The sequence below is a fragment of the Aedes albopictus genome, chromosome 3 (genome assembly GCF_035046485.1).
Source record: "Aedes albopictus strain Foshan chromosome 3, AalbF5, whole genome shotgun sequence".
NCBI classification, from domain to species: domain Eukaryota; kingdom Metazoa; phylum Arthropoda; class Insecta; order Diptera; family Culicidae; genus Aedes; species Aedes albopictus.
Window position 1 is genome coordinate 364353144 of NC_085138.1, and position 15617 is coordinate 364368760.

General features: G+C 39.8%; 1 non-coding gene across 1 annotated transcript; it reads left to right on the top strand.

Moving 5' to 3' along the window:
* The first annotated feature begins 14597 nt into the window (after positions 1-14597).
* LOC115262974 (U6 spliceosomal RNA) lies at positions 14598-14704 on the top strand. Its single transcript, XR_003895519.2, has one exon. It is a non-coding gene; the product is annotated as a U6 spliceosomal RNA (small nuclear RNA).
* Positions 14705-15617: the final 913 nt, after the last annotated feature.

Genomic DNA, 15617 nt, shown 5'->3' on the forward strand with positions numbered 1-15617 from the left:
CTAGAATGGCGGATGTGGCGCAGTGCTCACCTATGTCATAACATGACGGATCGGATCAATTTTTACCAGGCGCGATGGTAGCACGAAATAATTGGTTTAATAGTTGTAGACTGGCGACACAGGATGGGACAACGCTGAGAGACATACGATTTTGCGTTAGATCTCGATTATGTTAACATTCGATGACAAGTCTGCACGCTTGATTCAAATCACCTTTGTCTGTCAAGCGATGATAATCTATTCGACAATACTTTAAGAATTGTCCTACTCTTAAAAAAGTTGTTGGATAATATGCCCGGCAGATGAATAGGAACGTCAATCGTATCTGTAATTCTGCAGGTATGACTTCCAACAAAGTATATTTTTTTTTTCAATTAGGCCTTTTACCGCGATGAGCAGACCACTAGTGTGCGCAGGGTTCTTGCTTAAGGGAGGTACTACAGTGATGGTGCAACATATGATCATGGTGCAAAATAGAATCATGGTGTAACACGCAATATGAATTTCAAAGAAGGGGTTTCAACCTGCTGTGGTGCTAACATCACCAAGAACTTCATATTGAGATTCTGGAGAAAGCTTCGAATGGTGGTGATTTCAAGGCAACGCGAAAGTTTAATATGAAGCTATTTTCTTGACTCTTATAAAATTTTATGCTTTTTAGCAAATACAACGGAAAAAATCAAGAAAATTATCAATTATAAAAATAATGTCGTTGTGAAAGAATTTCAATCTTGGACAATAAGTGATGCTAGAATTGGAGAAGACTCCAGAGATTGAGTCGGAACTCCTAGATGGAAAATTCCGATCGGAATCCTTGTTGCAATCTAAAGAGATTCCTTCAGAAAATCCTAAAGGAATTTTCCCGGAACTATTCCTGGAATTCTTTCAGAAAATCCTGCTGACATTCCTCCAAGTGTTTCTCCAAGATTTTTTTCTAGGTTTTTCTTCAGGAATTCCTCCAGGGATTCAATAATGATTTAGGAATGTCTGCCAGAGTTCCTCTAGAGATTTCTCTAGGAATTGTTCCACGGATTCCTCCAGCAAATCCTAAAGAAATTTCTCTCGGAACTCTTCCAGGTATTCCTCGAATTCTCTAGGTTTTTTTTCCAGGAATTTCTTCAGGAATTCCGCCATCAATTTTATTTAAAAAAAAATCTGAAAAAAATCCTCCAGAAATTCCCTTAGGATTTGCTTCAGAAATTCCTCGAGGAGTTTCTTCAGACATTCCTCCAGAAATTTCTCCAGGAAGCCTCATATATTTCTCCAGAAATTCTTCAAATTACACTAGTTTACAGCATTTTTGAACTCGGTAAGCTGATGATTGTTTTTGGTACAGAATCATGCCCTGAGTTCGAAAACGCGAAGGAAAAAAGTTACAGCAGAGCGGAAATTTTTTCGACTTTCCATACAAGGTTGATGATTTGAAATCGATTTTTGTTCTATTTTTAAGAAAAGTCGCTCACTTCACACATCTCATTCTCCATAATCAATGCTCCGATTGAGCTTATTTTTTTTACTGTTACTCGCCTACATATGATATGTTAAATAATCGTTGAAAAAGAATTTTTAAATTGTTTTTTTTTTTTATTGAAAAAAAAAATACATTTCTTCATATATTTTTGGAAAATTTGCTAAAATTTAAGGAGATCGTGCCCAAAACTTGCCAATATCTTGACTTTAATCAATCTGACGCAAAACCTGGATTCTGATGATCGAGTGGTATTATATTCAGCTTTGAATTTATGTAAAAAGATTTAAAATTGGTTGAACAAAACGCAAGATATTTAAATTTTATTAAGTTCCATATTTTAAAAAGTTCTAAAACTCGATATTGAGCTAAACTCAAAAACCGTTCTACTTAAAACTTTTTTAAGCACGGTTTCGAAATCAGCGCTAAATTATGCTTCAAAAATTTTGGTCGTAGACAGAAGTTCACGACTTTCGTTTTATTTTGTAAACTAGTGTTATACCGCCAAGAATAACTCCGGAGATCCCTCCTGAATTTTCTTGTAGGAAAAATATTTTAGGATAGTCTGCCAGAATTCCTCCAATATTTTCTACAGAGTTTCTTCTAGAAACTGCTCCACGGATTCCTCCAGATAATCCTAAAGAAATTTCTCACGGAACTCTTCTAAGAATTTCTCAAGAAATTCCATGAATAATTTGTCCAGGGATTCCTAAAGGAATTTCTCCAGGATTTTTTCCAGAAATTTATCCATGGAATCCTCCAGGGATTCATTAGTAAATTTGTTCAAAAATTCATCAAAAGATTCCTCCAGGAATTTCTTTAGGAATTTTTCCAGGAATTCCATCAGAAATTCCTCCAAGGATTCCTCCAGGAATTTCTCCAGGATTTTGTCATGGAATTTCTCTTGGGATTCCTCCAGGAATTCCTCCACCGAGTCCTCCACATAATCCTAAATCATTTTCTCACGGAACTCTTCTAGGAATTGAATTCCTTCAGTAATAGCCCCATGTAAGCCTCCAGAAATACCTCCATAAGTACATCCAGGAATTCCTCCTGGGATTGCTGCAGGAACTCCTCCAGAAAATTCTCTAGGAATTTCTGCCAGAATTCTTCCACTATTTTCACCAGCGATTCTTCCAGGAATTCATCCACGGATTCCTCCAGAAAATCATAAAGGAATTTCTCCCGGAACTTTTCCGGGAATTGCTCAAGGAATTCCAACATGTATTCCTCCAGGAATTTCTTTGGGAATTCATTCAGGGGTTCCTCCATGAGTTCTTTCATAAAAATTCTAAAAAAATCCTTCAGGAATTTCTCGAGTAGTTCCTCCAGACATTACTCCAGGAGATAACACGAAAATTAAAATAAAAAAAAATCCTCCAGGAAGCCTTAAATATTTGTCCTGAAATTCCTCCTAGAATTCATCAATCATGTCATCAATAAATTCCTCCAAAAATATCTTCAGGAATTTCTCCAGGAATTCCCCTAGGAAGCTTAAAATATTTCTCAAAAAATACCTTAAAGAATTCCTTCGGGATTTCCTCCAGAAAGCTCTCCATAAATTTCTTCAAAATTTCCTTCAGAAATTCCTTCTGAATACCTCTAGGAATTTCTACAAGGATTCCTTCAGGAATTTCTGCAGGGGTTCCTCAAGGAATTCCTCCTCGAATTTCTCCAGAACTCTTCCAGGAATTATTCCAGGAATTCCTCCAGAAATTCTTCTAGGAATACTGGCATATTTTTTTAAGGAATTTCTCCAGAAAAAAACTCTAGGAAATTCAAGAGGGTTTCTTCTAGAGATTTCTCCTGAAAATCTTCCATGAATTCCTCCATGGACTTATCCTGGCGATCCCCCAGAGATTCCTCCAGGAATTATTTCTGGGCTGTAAAACGGTGAGACGATAAGGACAACGTTCTTGCAGGGATTCTTCCAGAAATTTTTATATGAATTCTTCAGGGATTTCTCCTGAAACTTCTCCAGGGATTCATCCTGCAATGCCTTCACGGAATCCTTCAGGAATTCCTGCTAGGATTACAGCATGGATTTCTTCAGGAATTTTCCATTGCTTTCTCCAGGATTTCCAAGGATTTCTTTAGTATCGCCTCCAGGGATTCCTCCAAGTATTCCTCCTGAAAATCCTCCATGAATTCCTTCTGAAATTTCTCTACGGTTTGTTCCAGACTTCCTCCAACAAGTCCTCCAGAAATTTCTCCAGAAATTCATCGAAATGATTTTGCAATTGGACACATATTTGATTCGAAGATGGTGCGTGAGATGGTGTCTAGATGATTCTGTGAACATCATGGTGGTGCTTGGAACGCAAATAAGCTGCATGATGTCAGTATGGTGCATTAGTTTCCCCATGATTCAACATGTTATATTAAGGTGCACTTGAAGTTCGTGCAATGATGGCACAGAAATCATCATGTTGCAGGTACATGGAATGCTATTTTGTATGCAACATGCCGAAATGGTGCATCAAATTCAAATGTAAACCACATCATAATGGTGCATCAGATGCCTAGATGATATAATAAACGCACCACTGCTTGGAAAACTTCGATGGTGCATGAATTTTAATGATGGTGCATATCAGTATGATGCATTAGATTCCTAGTTGTGCATGTGATCTGTAGGGTAGAAGTACTATATTTCGCCACCCCAAACTAATATTTGCCGATATTTGATATTTCATGTTATATGAAGGATTTTGTGAAAACTTCGAAAAAAATCAATACATTATACAAAGCAAACCTTTTTTATGCGTATTCCTTTGAGTTTCAATATTAAATTGTAAATATTCGATAAAAAACATGTTTATTTTAAAGTGCGTATTTGTTTTAATTATCACCACCTGTTTTTAATTTTCGCCACTCTTAAGGGTCAATTTTCGCCACCCTAAATCAATATATTTAAACAATAGCAAACAAGCATTAAACTTGAACAAAAAGAAGAATAAATAATGAAATAATAGTCCAGAATCGATTTCAACGTTTATTTATAACTCTGTTATAGCAATTCATGATAACATATGAATGAAAATATATCAAATGCGGGATAATAAACATAAGCTCACCTCGATGCTATCTAAGCCTTCTTCTTGCGAGCTTTATCTTTGCTTCAACTTCTTCTCTTCTTGTTTCTTGTTCTTTTTCGCTTCTGCTTCTACTTTCCGTTGCATTCGGATAACCTTACGATTCTCTTTTTCTTCCTCGGCGCGCCTTTTATCTTCTTCCTGCTGCTCAAATTCCTGTATGAATTCATCCGAAGTCAGCACGTGATAGCGTTTGGATTTGTATTCTCGTTTAGCTGTCCGTTTTGGCGTTGGTGGTGTATTCAGGAAATCCTTCAATGGGGTTCTGGATGGGCCAGGTTTCGCAGTTTCAGGAGCCATCGTCGGCGGTTCTTCCGGGGTAGCCTGTAATCCGTCAGCTGCTCCTTTCATACCTGAGATTCTGGAAGGGCCAGGATTCGCAGCATCAGTAACCGTCTTCGACGGTTCTTCCGGGGTGGATTCGAACTCATCAGCTACTCCATTCCCATCTGGCGTTCCATTGCTAATATCAGCATAAACAAAATCACACACCGGATCATTTTCGGGTACGTTATCCTCCGTGATTTTGAATACATCTGGGTAGTTTTGTTCCAACGTTGAAAATATTTTGAACAACGCTGCATCTTCCTCATTATCCAGACAAACGAACTGTGACTTGTACTTTTTCACTCTTGTCTCACCAATAGCTGCCGCACATTCTTCGAGTGTCCTCTTTGCATTTATGAGTTGTGCAGAGGTTTCGGTGGATTCCCGAGTCGGTTCAACATCACCACGCTCGAATAACGGTTCTTCAGGATCCTCGCGAACGGCAGACTTTCCCAAGCACTTAGATGGATCAATGGCATTCCGATCCCATGGATAAAGTCCAGATGCTCGGAAGCCGTTTTTTATTGTTTTTACGGTTACCGAATTACGTAGGCAATCTTGCAACACTGTTGCAAAATTGTGCGCGTTCACGCAGCGTTCAGGGTTCTTTTCGCGAAATCTCTGCACAGCTTTCGGCCATGCGTTTTTCATTGGCTTGAAGACAGAAACATCTGCTGGTTGCATTATCCTTGTAACGTTAGGGTACAATGCGATCAAAACAATCCCAAGTTGTCGGCATAACTTTGATGTTTCAACGTTGATATGGCTACTGTGACCGTCAATAATAAAAATGACAGGCTTTTTCACCTTCTTGGCCACTAGATAGGGATCCAGAACGTTTCTGATGTAATCACGGAAGACAGGGGTGGTCATCCATCCGGTATCAGATTTTGCCACTCCCCACATTGAAGGAACTGAATCAGCCACAGCTTTTGGGATTGTTTTATACGGGTAGATGATGGTTGGAGGGATGGCTTCTCCGGTAGCGAAAAACGAAAACATGGTTGTTATGTTGAGCTTACTAGAAGTTCTCTCGACATCGTAGACGTTTCGGCTTCCACGCAAAGCGAAGACGGTTTTGTTTTTTGGGTTCAATTGAAACGAAGTCTCATCTCCATTTATTATGCGTTGCGGATCTTGAAGAATTTCCATGAACCCTTCCTTGGTCAGGAATAGTTCTATTTTGCCGTACCAGGAGTGTATATCCGAAAGAGAGACAGTCGCACTGGCCTTCGTAACGAATTCCGAGGTCCGCAACGATATCTTCGGATGTCGTTTTAAGAACAGTTTCAACCATGTTCGACCTTGATGAAAATGGAAAGATCGTAAAATACTAACAGCACTGAAAAGACAAAAATTGAACGTTTTACCTGGCATATTTTGAGGAAATTTGTGTTCTCTGGGGTTCGCATCCAAAAAATCTTTCACATTACTCAGTAGCACCTCCTTGGTAACGGGAAACCCTCGACTCTGCATGTCGTACACCCATTCTTCCAATTCCGTCTCTTCGTCCTGCGTCAAAACTGTTGTTGGTCCTGGACGGAGCACGGTTTGGCGCTTCTTCAGAAGCACAAGTCTGGATCGGATTGTTGATCGAGGAATCCCATAGTGGTTGGCAGCTTTTTTGGCACTCATCTCCTTGCGCTGTATTTTATCACATGCAGCAGCTAGTTCGGTCTCGGAATATGTCCTTCCATATTCCTTTGGTCTCTGTGCCTGTTGGGTATAAAATAAACGTTAAATTAACGAGTTTTTCATAATAATTTCAAGAAGTATTACCATTTTCTCCAGCGTTATGGTGCAACACAAAACGCAACTCTAGTAGTTTTTGTTTACAAATTTTGACAGCTTGGTTAGGGGTGGCGAAGATTAACACCATTTGGGATTTTAAAATGCACAAAGGGATTTCGCCACTGGCGATAATTGAAATCGTTGTATTTAGTGTGTTATATATCGCCACCTTTGAATTAGTCAAAAATCATACAAAAGTAGTCATTTATCCATACATAAACGCTGGAATCATCAAGAGTGGACTACTTTAGGGGCTGTCCATAAACCACGTGGTCATGAGGGGGGGGGGTTCGGCCTATGAGCATTTTGTATGGACGAATAAAAAAATTTGTATGGACAAATGACCACGCGGGGGGGGGGGGGTTGAGAAGTCCCAAAAAAATGACCACGTGGTTTATGGACAGCCCCTTAGAGATGCGGTGAATGATCTGAATATGCAAATCGTTGGATTTAGTGATTTTCCGACAATATCCATATGTGCTTGTTTTTCAATGAGTTGAAAAATTAGGTGGTACTTAGGCTCGGTTTGACGATACATAATTTATCAATTAAAGCAACGAATTTTATTCAAAACCGGTGCAAACACAACTGCCGGGCACCAATATGTGTCGAATTATTTAAAAGTCTGAGCCACAAACCAACTTATATGCTCAGAAATGCTGAATGTTTCACTAGGGTGGCGAAATATAACACAGTGGCGATTTATAATACATCTACCCTATAATGCGTGGATACCAAAATGATTCTGTGGACGCTTTGAATAAGGTGCATGTTGTTAGTGTGCTGTATTAGTCATCGCCGTTATTCACTGATTCTGGACATTTTGTATGGCTAGGTGCACAAATTGCAAAAATGGTGGTTAGAAATCAATGTGGTGCCGAAGTCATCATGGTTCACGTACATGGAATACAGTTTTGGAATACGGAATATCAAAATGGTGCATGTTATTCAAATATGGTGCTGACATCGCTAATTAGTTAAAAGATGGTGCATGAGATCAGCATAGGTGCTTAGATGATTCTGACAACATCATGGTTGTGCATGAAATACTAAGAAATTGTATGTGTCAGTGGTGCATTGATTGCTACCATGATTCAGTGATTCTCAAAGTGCGTGGTTAGATCCAAGGTGCAAGAATTGCTAAAATGGGGCATAGAATTTAATGTGGTTCGGAAGTCAACATCGATCAGGTACATGGAATACAATTTGGTGTACGATACCGCAAAATGGAGCCTATGAAATTCAAATGTGAATTAAATGCTTAGATGACGCGTGTGATGGTGCTTAGATGTTTCTGTGAACGTCATGGTGGTGCATGGAATGCAAAGGAGCTGCATGATGCCTGTATGGTGCATTAGTATAACCATGCTTCTGTTATACTCAACATATTCCATATGTAGGTGCACGAACTGCAAAAATGGTGCAGGAAACTCAATGTGGACCACATCATAATGGTGCATAAGATGCCTAGATGATATAGTGAATGCCAAAATGGTGTATGGAAAGGTTTGAAGATGGCACATGATGCTAGGTGATGCATTAGTTGTCACCGTTATTCAGCGATTATCAACATGTTGCATGTTTAGATGCACGAATTACAAAAATGTTGCAAAGAATACCGAAAATAAGTGATGCTCACGCCATAATGATGCATCATGGGGCTTGAGAAGCTTTGATGGTGCATATCAGAATGATCCTTTAGATACCTAATTGATCCAAAGACATTGCTTGAGATCAGTTTAATGTGCGGATACCTAGATGATTCTATGGACATCATGATGGTGTATTGTAAGCTTTGAAGGAGGTGTATGATGTTAGTGTTCTATATGATTCGTCATCGTTATTCAGTGATACTCGATATTTTGCATGATTAGGTGCATGAATTGCATGAATGGTGCTTAAAATTGAATGTGGTGCCGAAGTCACCATGGTTCACGGACATGGAATACAGTTTTGGACTACAAAATGTCAAAATGGTGCATGTTGTTCAAATATGGTGCTGACATTATTAATCAGCAAAAATGGTGCATAGAATTTATTGGGGCACGGAAGCCAACATGGATCAGGTACAAGGAATACAATTTGGTTTAAAGGCTTAGGTGATATATGAGATGTTCAGATGATGCAGGCAACTTGAAGAAGCTGCATGATGTCAGTATAGTGAATTTGATGGCAATATAATTCAAGTACTCTCAATAAAAGGTGCACAAGATGTAACCCCTCTTGCCCCCCTCTTTGCACGCTAGTGGAACAGACGCGAGTTTTCGACAAGACTGAGAGTGACTGATTCGATAGAATATAGCTTATATAATAGAGTCAATGTGTCATAGAGTATCTTCGTACCTGTCACACGATGTACACATAAAAAATAGGCAGAAGAAGCTCTCAGTTCATAACTATGGAAGTGCTCTTAGAACACTACACAAGGATGCTTTGTCCTTGCGCCAAGAAAAAAGAAAAAAAAAGTTCCATAAAATTATACCTTTTGACTTCCTAATTGAAATCTCAAATTCGACCTCCGACTGGAACACTACAAATGAGAAATTCAATGCTTCATCTCTTTTGCTACTCAAATGGCAGCAAATAATTAACTAATCGCTATCCCACTGCTGTCATCCCAAACGTGAATTATGTGTCTCGCCAGCCAGCGTAAAAATCGATCCCTGCTCGCGAGTGCATTCACGTGTACTTTGTATGCACCTCCGGTCTCTGGTCAACCACGGATCGGGATGGCGATACTGAAAGAAGGGAACCGAACTCGACTGGAAAGCGGTGACACCAGACATTGGGAACGGGCAAGTGGTACACGGTCCCCGATTGCACTCGTGCGATGATTAAATCTTAATAGTGAGAAAATCGCACCAACTTAGCTGGAGAATCCTCGTGGGATAAGTAATCGACTTCTCCGCCATGTCAGTCGAATCGCAGCAAAATCACAACAGCTTCACCAACGGTATTTGCAAAAAGGGACAGAAGATGACATTTTTGTCTCGATTTGCTGGTATGTTAAGAGCTGTTGGTTGTCCAATGGATGGAAGCACCACAGGTTATGGGCTGTTTTGCAAGTGGGTTGAAGTAGCTCCTTTCCAGATGATTGCTGCCATCATCCTGGAAAAACTGACGACAACCAATCAGTCCGATTTTACACTATTTAATATTATATATAGCTCTGGTTCAGGTAGTCAAGCTGGATTGATTCATTATTGTGGTACATAACGAGTATTATGGGTTAGGAAGTATCTTAACTCTTTCCTTCCAACGACTTTGAACAATTATATCTATGCCAAAACAGCGTTTCTGAAAAAAAAATGCTTGAAATAGTTATTGCAAATTGGCTAAATTTTTCGAAATCAATGAAATAAAAAAATGGTAGTAAATCAAAAGATTTTTGATTGGTAATCAATTTTTCCACTATTTGACCCTAAAAGGGATACCTTCATGGCCTCAGTTTTGTCACCTCGCTGAGTGTGTTCCATCAAATACGAGCTCTGAAAGGTGCCTGGGGTCCAATGGACCCCAGGTATCCCTTTTAGGGTTAAACAAGTAGTTGGTAGTTGGGTTAACCTTATGAGGTTACAACCATATTATAAAAATTATTGCACCATGCTCATCTAATTCCGTTTGTCCCTAGTTCGTCGAAGATCGATGGTGCTCTAGAGCAACCATAGGAAGTAGAGGGTTAACATCTTTCCTATTACATCACCTTGGGAACAGCTCGCTGACGTAGTGAATGGTTTCGGTCAAAAATGACCCAAATGCACTAGGATGGTTAATCCTTTGCCCTACAATCTACAGTTTTAATGATCGAAGTGCTACCGTCGTGAGCTGGAAAGTACTTATAGTCTGCTATGCCTATGAATTGCGAGCGCATACCGTATGTGCTTTGAAATACGCGACACAAGATGCATACGCAGGACTGCCAGATTGGCCTCTATGGTAAAATGGAAGCGCGCGTGGGACAGTTACATCTAAGGAAGATAGAACCACGGAGTAGATAGTTAGGTTAACAGGTGCCATGAAAAAGTAACATTCCACCTGACCCCGGTCAATTCAGGTCATGGTCGCTTCCGATTATCATAGTATCTACACCACGCACGGGTTCCCAACCGGTGGTCCTCGGCCCCCTGTAGGCCGTGAAGCCAGTCCAAGAGGGCCGCGATGTTACCAAAAAATTGTTAATTGTTGAGCTCAATAACGTTTCTAAGGGTCCCAAGGAATTTTAAAGGGTAACAAACTCAGGGGCGTTTAAGGAAATTGCAGAGTCGTCTCAGGTGGTTTAAGGGAGTCCAGGGGTTCACAGGGGGTCACAGGGGCGCTGTATGGATCTCAGGGGCGTTTCAGGGAGATTTAGGAGGTACCAGGAGATCTCAAGGGAGCTTCAAGGAGATCCCAGGTAACATAAGAACTCAGGAGGGTTTAAGTGAGTCTCTTTTCTGGAGGGGGTTCAGGGACTGAATACGTTTCATATATACTGATAAATAAATACTGATTTTTGAGCAAAAGGGGTTGTTATTTTTTATGGGATAAAACTACTTCAAAATGTGTATAAGATTACAGTTAAAAAACATCTGGCATCCCTCACCAGGGGGTCTCAGGGGAGCTTCAGGGTATCTCAGGAGCGTTTCTGTAGGCTTCAATTGGTTTCAGGAGACATAAGCGATTTCAGGGCGCTTTGGGGGATCTCAAGGGCGTTTCAAGGGGTCTGAGGGGGATTCCTGGGGGCCTTAGGGACACATAAAAGGGTCTCAGGGTGTTCCAGAGAGACTCCGGAACGATTCAGAGGGTCTCAGGGTTGTCTCAGGGCGTTTAGTGGAGTCACAGGGGTCTAGGGGGTATTTGAAACGCTTTAAAAGGTCTCATGAGGTTCCAGGAAAATTTCAGAGGTTTTCAGGGACATTTCAAAGGCACCAGTAGATCCTGAAACCCCCTGGAACCCTCTTGAAACACCCCTGAGATCTCCGGGTACCCCCTGAAACTCCTTGGAACTATCTAAAACTCATTGAGACCCCGTTGAAACACCACTCAGATCTCCTGGTACCCCTTGAAACTCCTCGAAACGCCCTGAGACGACCGTCAGACCCCCTTGTGCCAAAAAGTTCCTCAGAGAAGAAACTATTCTCACGAGAAGTTTCATCGCCCGGAGCGGGAATCGAACCCTCACCCCATAACATGCTAAGATTGGAAGCTTGGTGACCCTCACCGCACGGCTACGAGGCTCCATGATGAGGATGATAATGATGATGATTTTGTTCTACCATCTATTGTAGCAAGGCATCTGCCTATGGCACTGGAACAATCTGAGAAGCGATTTGATCAAGATTGTGCTGTTGTTTGTGTTCAGACATCATGTAGCATGATCATAATTCGGTGTGGTAGATCTTACACCGCAACGCACCATTGTAAGGTGACCTACCAACGTTACGGGACAGAACTCAAGAGAGAGAATTTAACGAATGAGAAAAAGAGAACTCCACGAAGACAAGAAAGAGATCCCAATAAAAATTAGAGATAACTAAACGAAGATTTGAATAGAACTTAATAAAAATATGAAAGAGGGAACTCAACGTAGATCATAGAAAACACAACGCAGATGATAGTGAATTCTTCGATGAGAGGGACAAAACGAAATGAAAATGAGAGAGAATTCCACAAAGGTGAAAGAGCAAACTCAATGCAAATTAAACTGAGTGAACTTAACGAAAATAAGCGAGAGAACTCAACGAATATGAGATATACAGTTCAACGAGAAATAACTCAACGCATATTAGAAAGAGAACTCAATGAAGATGAGAGTGAAGTCAACGAAACTTGGAAGAATATACGAAGATTAGAGGGAGAGAACTCAACAAAGTTTTATTTATGTTTTTATTTACGTGTATTTCAATACTCAACAAAGATATAAGATAGAACTTAACAAAAATAAGATAGACCTAAACGAGGAACTCAAAAATATGAAAACGAGGACTCAATGAAGCTGCGAGAGAGAACTCAAAGAAGATACAGGATGAAAGAGATCCAATCGAAGATGAGAAACAGAGAACTCAATAATGATGCGAGATAGGGAACTCAAAGAAGATGAGAACTCAACACTAATTAGAGAAAGAAAAAGAACTTGACGAAGATGCGATAGAGAGAACTCAACAAAAATTAGAGGGAGAGAATTCAACAAAGATGAAAGAGAGAACTTGGGGTCTCCAGTTAGCCTAGTGGTTAAGGCTATGGATCGCCAATCCGAAGACGGCAAGTTCGATTCCCGTTCCAGTCGGGAACATTCTCTCGACTCCCTGGGCATAGTGTATTATTGTCCTTGCTTTACAATGTACAAATTCATGCAATGGCAGACAGTGAAAGCCCTTCAATTAGTAACTGTCGAAGTGCTCAAAGAACACTAAGTTGAAGAGAGGCAGGCGTTCCAATGCGAACGTAGAGCCATAAAACAGAAGAAGAAGAAGAAAGAGAGAACTTAAAGAAAACAAGAGAACTCAACGAAGATGAAAGAGAGAACTTATTCAATGCCCCTGAGACCTTTCGTACGCTGAAATCTCCATGAGACCCTCTTGAACTCCAACCAACCAATAGCTCGGATAAAATAGCATGTTTGGGTTTCATCCCAAGTAACATTTTCAGAGCTGATTGAATTTATTTAAGTTTTATGAGAGTTTTATAACGGTCGTCGATAATGCTCTCGGTATAAGTTTTATTGAATACTAAAAGCGTCCTATAAAGCACGAAAAAAATTTCATACGACTCAATCATGAAGCAACCTGTTTAATTTATAAAAGGTTTTATGGCGGTTGTCAAGAGCTCTTTAAAATGAACCTTGCAGGAGTATTCACTGCGTGGATTTCATGCCAGGAGATGCACTATGTCATATTAGGTGGCTAAAACTACCTCCATCCCTAACCATGACTCAAATGCATAAGATATTGAAGCATTCGTTGTTTCATAATACGCCTTTTTTTAAAATTTCATCTCAAATAAATGTCCTTTCAATAAAATATGATCAATTTGAAGCCGTTCAAATACTACTATTTGCATATTTTGGACATTCATAGCCGACCCTAGTGAAAGGCTGTTTATGGTCGATCTGAGCGCCATCTCATAAAGAGTAGTGGAAACCAAAAGTCGGCTTATTACAATCTTAATATGGTAATAACACGACCGATTACACTTATACGGGCTCTGATAAAGAGTTAATAGATTTATCGTCAAACGCACTTTTTTCTGGGAAGCTGCTGCTGCCATATTGCAATTTGTAACTTTTTCCCAGTGCAAAATCAATAATTTCGTCAGAATGATACATACCTTGATAATTTCATCCTTATTACTGCAGGCTAAAAAAAGGCACAATCGGGAAGGCCGTTTATGGGGGATCAGGAGAAAAAAAAATCATTTCTCGTTTTTCTCGAATGAAAATTTTCTGCAAACAAATAACTGCGCGCTGGTTTTTTGCACCTATTTTTACAACTTTCACGGTAAAATTCGTTTCTCACACCCTTTCTTACTACGGAAACCACCACCAGAGTCACATATTATTACAAATATCAGCTTGGAATTATCGTGGAACATCAATTCCATGATGGTTTAGATGCGAACGCCAGTTTGTTTACCTTTTCTTGTACAATTTAATGAATGCTGAACGTCAAAGTTGTTCGAACAAAAATGAACACCATGCTGGTTTTGTTGCGTTCTTATTGTTGCACATAATATTTCTTTAAAAACCTCAATAAGTGTGGTCCACTTGGTCGAAAGGCGTTCTTATAGCGGCTGTCAGAAGGTTGTAATAGAATAGTTAGCTTTATTAGCAGTTTTATAAAATTTGTCATGAAAACTGCTTATAGAACATTTTAAAACTTAAAATGTTACTTGGGATCAGCTTTTCGAAGGAATATGAATATGTACAGTACATTTTTTAAGTCCTAACTTCGGCAGGACATATACTAAAATTGGAACGATACAGAGAAGATTAGCATGGCCCCTGCGCAAGGATGACACGCAAAATCGTGAAGCGTTCCACATTTTTTGTTGAGCCTAGTGGCCGTGTGGTTAGCGTCACTAAGCGTATAAACGTACCAAGCTATGTGGTTAAAGTTTGATTCCTGCTCCGAGTGATGAAATTTTTCTTCCTCGTATCCACTGGTGCTCGTAATATGTGTCCTGTCCGTTGTCTAGTGTTAAGTTTTGTTCAGTCTGTACAACCCCTGGCTGAAAACGGTGTCTGTGTCTATTTTTTAGTTAACCGAATTTCAGTTCACAAAGTACACTTGTACCACTGTACGGAATGCTGTTCAGCTCAAAAATAAGCTTCGATGAAATTAAAAACAAGCAATTCGCCCTCAAAGGTGATTTATTATTAAGATCAAGCCCACGCATGGGCTCCATCAAGCGTTTTAACGGTAAGTAGAGCCCCGAACAAAGATTTTTTTTTTTTTGTGTATTTTAACTTAAATGCTAATTGGCTTGTTTAACGGTGTTGAGATAATTCCATATTCTGAATCTGCATGCAAAACTGAGCCGAAATCCAAATTTTCATGAATTCTGGTGCCTGGGAACCTATTTAAAAATCAATTTGAAGTTTGTATGGGAGCGATTTGTCGAATCACCCCTCGTCGCATTTTGTACTGGGTGGAGCTGTCAAACAGTTACCCAGCTGTCAAAAGGTGATTTCAAAAAATCTCTTTGAAATCGATTTTAGGTACCAAAATAAAGTTCTAAAAATCTGAAAAAAATCATAGTGGCTCATAAAAAGATGCTCTTTCGTATAAAATCAAAAAATCGATACATTTTTCTTAATTTAAAAACCCAATTCTACACTCCCCGAACAAAGAAGCGAACCGCACTGGTCGCTGCTAAGTAGGGCTCGAAAGCGAAAATTTTACGTACGGTTCGTAGCAGGGCTTAGAAAACAGAGACACGCAAACTACGATCTCTATCCG